This window comes from Papaver somniferum, chromosome 7 (assembly GCF_003573695.1).
Source record: "Papaver somniferum cultivar HN1 chromosome 7, ASM357369v1, whole genome shotgun sequence".
Classification (NCBI taxonomy): domain Eukaryota; kingdom Viridiplantae; phylum Streptophyta; class Magnoliopsida; order Ranunculales; family Papaveraceae; genus Papaver; species Papaver somniferum.
In genome coordinates this window covers 11,980,479-11,987,410 of record NC_039364.1, presented here as the reverse complement: position 1 = coordinate 11,987,410, position 6,932 = coordinate 11,980,479, and the positions used below count along the sequence as shown (strand labels likewise).

At 37.7% G+C, this 6,932-nt stretch overlaps 1 pseudogene; it reads left to right on the top strand.

Annotated features, from left to right (window-relative positions):
* Window positions 1-723: 723 nt before the first annotated feature.
* On the top strand, window positions 724-823 carry LOC113300723 (annotated as a pseudogene).
* The last annotated feature ends 6,109 nt before the right edge of the window (window positions 824-6,932 follow it).

The following is a 6,932-nucleotide window of genomic DNA, read 5'->3' as shown; positions in this document are numbered from 1 at the left end:
TTGACTAGGAAACTTACCTTTTTCTCTCAAAGAATCACTTATCAGACCAACCTGGGTTTTTAACTCGGAAATAACCTGACTATTTTCTTGTCCTATCCTGTTACTATCTTGTAGATTCTTTTCTACGGATAACTGGAATTTTGCAGTTTGCTGAGTTAACAAGTCGAGGGATTCCTCTAAACTTAGGATTTTATTATCTGACTGATTCTGAAACTGAGCTAGTCCTGAAGGATTCTTAGTATAGCCAAAACCTGGGGGAGCATTAGAATTACTAAACTGACCTTGACTTTGGCCCTTAGACCACGAAAGGTTCGGATGGTTTCTCTAACCAGGATTATAGGTTTATGAATATGGGTCAATCTTTTGATGGTTATCAAATGTAGTGTTATTATAAAGAGCATTGGCCTGCTCTTCAATATTCTGGCCTTCCCAAAAAGGATCCACTCTACCACTAGTCTGGCCCACTTCTAAGGCTTCTACCTTTTTGCATCTGATTCATAGCCTCCTTCTACCCTATTAACGTTTCCTCTACTTAAAAAAATTGTTTTCTGGGGTGCCCTAATATTTTCCCATTGCTAGGTTTTTTCGGCGATTTCATTAAAAAATTTCATCGCCGCATCAACAGTTTGGTTTTCAAATCCACCAGGGCATAGAGACTCAACCATGGTTGTTGTGGAATAATTTAAACCCTCACAAAGGATCTGAACTAGCCTAACCTTTTCTAAACCATGATGAGGACACTGGGATAATAAATCATTGAACCTTTCCAAATACCTATATAAAGATTCTCCCTCTTGTTGTGAAAATATGCATATTTGCGTCCTAATAGACGATGTTTTGTGCCTAGGGAAGAATTTATTGAAAAAGGCAGATGTAAGTTGTTCATATGTCTCAATTGACTCGGAGTCCAAACTATGACTTGGCCTTATCTTTCAGGCAAAATGGGAATAACCTAAGTTTCAAAACATCATCATCTAAGCCTCTAATTCTTAGAGTACTACAAATTTCCTCAAAATCCCTAACATGGTAATAAGGGTTTTCATTTTCTTTCCCTAAAAAGATTGGGAGCATCTGTAAGGTCCCAGGTTTCAGTTCATAGGGTGCCTCCGTTTCAGCTAACTTAATACACGAAGGACGGGTAGTCCTAGTTGGATTCAACAAAGCTTTCAAAATTGTCATTTCTGGCGCTATCGGAGCAACAGGGATTCTCTCCTCAGTCAAAGAACGTTCAAAAACAGACTCTTCAAAAGCCGGACTTTCTAGATTAAGGTAATCGAGACGCTTCGAACTACTAGGTTTTTCTTTAACAAATCTACCTAGTGCGTCTATTTTACGTCCAGGCATACAATTGAATTTTCTAAATTGTAAGGGTAAGTAAACACAGATCAAGGCTGACTCAACCAAATCAAACCTATTGATTTCTAGCAAACAAAAAGCATGGTGGCTCCACTTAGATTGTTTCTAAAGTAGCTTCTAATCCTTCGAACGGGAATTCTTTACAATTTAAGCAAACTCCTCTGGAATCAATCCGAGTTAACGTAAGTTGAATAGAGGCGAGGGAAGCTCGGTGGAGCTTTGATACCCAAGGCCTCACCGGTATTACAAGGCGGTGCAGTCACACATTCAACTTACAGAAACCGTCAAGAACTTCGAAGTATGCTTAAAAGAGTAACCAATATTTTTCGAATGACTTTCCTGTTAAGCTCGTTACCCTATCGGTCTCGTTCTAGTCAAAATTTTAGGCTTAGGTTCACGTAGGTTACGTGTTCCTAAAGCGGGCAAGAAAAGAATCCTTATCTTGTATGGCATGTTCTTGCCCTTTACTAGAAAAATAAATGTCCGTATTCAGTCCTCAACTTATATGCATACGAAGGAGTCCAGTAACTCGCTGACAGGGGATTCGCGAGTGTTTAGAATCTTACCTCCCGTTCTAGACGGGGGATGAATCAGTTGTAGTTGACTCGGGCCACTGACTCTGATGTCTAGTGTACGAACCCAAGGTGCAGAGACAATATCGTAATTGTCCTCCTTCTCTGAAAACAGTTTATATTTAAAGTACCCTTCCGTAGGGTAATAAAAAAAATAATGTCCCAAAGTCCAAAAGTCCAAAAGTCCAAAAAAATAAAGAAAAATTACAAAAATAATAAACCATAATACAGTTTTTTTTAAATAAAATAAACAAACCCTAAACTAAAATTGTCTTCTTTTCTGTTCTTTTTGCTTTAATTTTTAGCTCCAAGTCTTTATGAAATCACCAAACTCCTTGGCTCAATTTTCTTTATGATCCAGAACCTGTATACACAAGATAAATACCCAAAAACACAAAAAAGGACAAAAAAATAATAAAATAAAATAAAATAAATAAATCTAAAACCCTAAAAAAAAAGTCCGCGTCGGCGGCGCCAAAAATTGATGTGATTTGTAGATAGTGGTAAAAGTTGTTCGATTCTCAGACTTGTGAATGATATTAATTAGACTTAAATTCAAATATTAAAATAGAAAACTCACTAAACATTATAGCAAACTAAATCAAAGATGATATCAATACTAAAAGAAACACTGAGGCTAAGATTCCACTATTTCCAAGTTCAAAGTGATTAAACCAATACTTATATTTATGCAATTTTCTTGTTTAATTTGATTCTAAAATATTGCAACACGTAGATTTTCAAAATTAATAATTTTAAATACAAAGTATGAAGCATCAAAAGTCTTAAAACTAAGCATACTCCATCAAAATAGATCACAATCACTCAAATAAAAATCATATTCAATAATAGTTCAAGGAAAATAATCATATAATTATTGCAAATAAAAAGATAAAATAGAATATACCACTTTTTGTTGGAAAAATATCATCCTCTATCGCATCAGCAATGGGGTTTAGCTCCTCATATTAATCATGATCTCAAAATGTGTGTTTGTTGCTCAAAAGATGATTAAAAGAGTGAAAAGTAATAACACATACTGTTTGCAACAGTGTATTGGTGTTGCAAAACAGCTGTTACAAATGGAACTGTTACAGAAAAACTGTTGCTTTGTCGCTGATTTTAAGACCCTAAAATAAGACTACCCTGAACAACTTAATGTTCTTCAGCTGTTAAACAACGACACTGTTCTGCGATTGTTTACCGAGCGTCAATGCTCTTCGTGTTCTTCTTCTTCAGCAGCAGCAGCAGCAGAAACAGAGTTTGGTAAAGCTCTGATTTCTTCTTCTCTGGATCTCCTTAGGTTCTCAAACTCTCTACACCTCTTCTATATGACCCAAGACATCTATTTATATCAAAAATACCGATTAAATCTCTCCCAAATCTCTTTCCTTCTCTTCACGGCCAAGTTGCGGCAATTTCTTGTTTTAGGATTTCTACGCGTTTCTGAGCTTTCCTTTTTATTATAAACTCTTCCTTAGGTAGATACAAATCTTTGGGAAGGTTTACAACGTTTTAATCTCTCTAAAATTCCGTAAAACAGGTCACACACGTGACTTTCCATATTTTCTGTTGTGAGAAAAATCCGTCGATTGAGCGCAGTCTAATCGATTTAAACACCCATATCAGATTCCTAGACCCATAAGGAGTCTATCCTATGAAAATCAGAGGTTTAAACGACCTCAAACTCCTCCAAATCACGATTTCCAAAACTGTTCTTTAACTGCACTTTTCCCGCCAAAATCCTGGTTTTTGAATGTTGAAGATGGTTGCCCCTTATCCAGAATAGGGGTGCGATTAGCAACTGCCTGGAAATGGGATGCCTTTAGTAACTAGGTTACCCCTTATCCAAAGTGAGAGTCCGAATAGCAAACGTCCTCCGGGTGCTTTCCGACAACTTTTCAAGCCAATTTTTTCAAAAAAATGTTTATTAGCCAAAAATACCTACAAATAAATAAAACACCATAATAAGTACAAAAATGAGCCCTAACAATAAATAGAATCAAGACAAATCGGACACAAAAATGTGTCTATCAGTTGCATTGCTATCGTCAAGCTAATTGGCGAAGTGAAGCATATATGACGCATGAGTAACTAGAGTTAGCTTAAGGAGTTGGCCTTGATGATTGAAGCACAAGGATTGTCCGTGCATTAGCATAGAGTGATAAGCATGCAGGGCCAAGATGGCTGAGCTTTGGAGCGAGGAAGAATTCAGTAAAGTACAACAATGGTGCAATGCGGTTCAAGTGACGGTTACGAGTTGGTAACGGGCTTCACAAGCTTGCCAAATGACGCGAGACGAATTAGGATGGTTATAAAGTAAGTTTATAACCATGTGGAAGGTTCAAAACTACCAAGAACAGGTGTGGCACCAGTTGGCGTAACAACACAAGAGGTGGAAGTTAGTTGGCGGTTATGGAAACCACTTTTGGGAAACATGGATGTTCCATGCAGGTGCAAGCGGTTGCACGGAGTTTTGGCCTGATCCTAGCATGAATAAATATCTGAGAAATAAATAATGTTAGTGTTGTTCGTTTGGGAGAAGAACCACTAATTTAGAGAGTGTTTAGGCATTCGCCAAGAGGGTGAATGGCCCGTTTTGGTCCATGTAATGGACGAGTTTTGTAATCTTCTTTTAGTGAAATAAAATGGGTTTCTTGCAGTATATATTTGTGTTCATTATGTTGCTTGTTTTTTGTGAGAATTAGTTAAGTACATGGCAGAACCTCTTATGCTTATGGGGGCATAAAGAGTTAGAGAGAAAGAAGAAAAGACTTCCGTTGTACAAAGCCTTTAGATTGAAGGCAGATGAATACTTTGATGCAACCATGCAAGGATGAGTACTTGTAGGTAATGTTGAATCACTGAGACACAGATTCCGGTCATGTCCCATGAAAATTTTAGGCGATTAAATGGGCGTGCGACAACAGGTATCAGAGCGGTGTTTGGGAACACTGTTCTTGATTTTTCTCTCTTTTACTCAAGTTGGTGTCATTTGTTTGTCAAATTCAGTGATGAATTTTTTGGGTTTCACTAGTATGGATGATAGAAGAAGTTGGTCTTGTGTGGAAAGATCAATTAGAATGAACTTTGAAGCTTGAAGTAGCAACAATCCATGAAAGTTTATGACAAAGGTGTCAAAATTCCTGCCCAAATTGTTAGACGAACATGCGAGAACCATTGGAAACCGGGTTTTCAAGGGATGGCATGACAAAACTATGGAGTATGTTGACTTCTATGGTGCAAGTCAGGTGTTTAAAGTCCATGTTTCTCACAAGTATGCGAAGATTATGCATTTGGATGCATTTTATCGTAGTGTTATCAGTGGCGGTTACATTGCAAGTGGTAATGGGAATTTTGCGAAAATTCCTGAACTCAAAGATGTTGTTGGTCTTTGTAGGTGAAAAGTAGATGAAGAACATGTCTATGCGATAGATTGAAGGTGTTTTCATCATATCTAGTTGATGGAAGATTATAGTTATCTCTCTCGAATGCATTTACCTTGGTGGTAGTGCAAAGTATGGTTGCGAACCAGCATTTTTTTGGCAATTTTGATGCCATAAAAGAAGAATTGGAGGGCCAATTTTTATCTAGCATAAATATTATTGAAAGGCTGAAGAAAGAAGCGCAAGTTAGGAGAAAACCGATACACCACAGTCTTGCGTTTGCAAAGAGTTCTTCGTTGATGCTAGATGCGCACAAGGAGTGTGCTTGCACCTAGTTTATGAGTGGGATTAGTATGCTTGGACAAGGGTGTCCAAATACCTGCATTTGATCATAACCACAAGCGTATTTTCTTGTCAACTACAAATCAGTATTGCTACAAAGCTGATTTTGGAGAAAGAGAAAGACAAGAGTTGCCAGTTGTGCATGGGAAGTAAAAATGAGTTCCAAGTTTGAAGAAGAATGCGGTATTCTTGATTCATGGAACGTAGAAAATGGCGCCTCATTTGTAAGGATTATGGCCTTGTTATAATTGTCCAAAGTGTTTATCCGCATAAGTCATTGAGTGATATGACTTTACTGAGCTCTATGATGATGCTCAGAATCACCAAGTTAAGTTTGTTCCAGTTGTGCAAAGGTGCACAAGTTTGTGTCAAGATTTGAGTGCTAATTGGCATAACATGTATGCAACAGTAGCATGCGATTTGGGCATGTCGAAGATGCATGATGCGATTGGAGATGCAAGTTAGGCGAATCATAGATGCATGTAAAAAGAAGGACAAAGATGAGGTGATGCATAAAGATGGCATGTGGCCGTTATTGAAGAAATCTTCATGAAAGATAAAGCAACTTGATAGCATCAGTTTGAAGGAGTATTCAACTAAGTATCAATTATATTATGCTTCGTTATGGGAGTTTCATAAGAACGTTGATAGTTGGAAGAATGCATGTGGCAAAGTGAGTTGCTACATTGGGGACAATAGGTGCTGTCTCGCTTCCTTTGTTTCTTAGAAGAAAAGATGATTCAGTATTGCAAGGCTTGTTAGGTCTTACAAGTTGCAATCAGTTGGCGCAAGAATTTGATCAAGTTTTATTATACTTTATGTTGGGTCTAGTGGACCTTGGTGTTGGAATGAAGTCTCTTTATGTAAGGTAGTAGTGAATGAGGGTATTTGAGATGAAAGCCTTTCCTCTTTCATTCAAAGTAAAGCTAGTTCGCGTGGAAGATGCTACATAGCATATTAAGCCAAAATATGCAATAGAAGACGATGAAAGTGAAAAGAAGCAAATATGGGAGTTGGTGGCATAGTCGAGTTTGCTGTTGGGAGTTATGTGGAAGTGTGAAGGAATTTGGCAGCGAATGCATGGAGTAACGCAACAAGAATGACGATGTAAGTCCATCAAGTATATGAGTTTAGAGTAACTCATTGTTTGGAAGAACATTATGTTGTTTTTCCGTCACATTAAAGCGTATAAGTTTGAAGGAGCAAGTGATGCTTAAATTGCTGGTTTCAAAGGCGCGTGAAGAGGATGCCTGACCCAAAGAGGCGTTGTGATGTG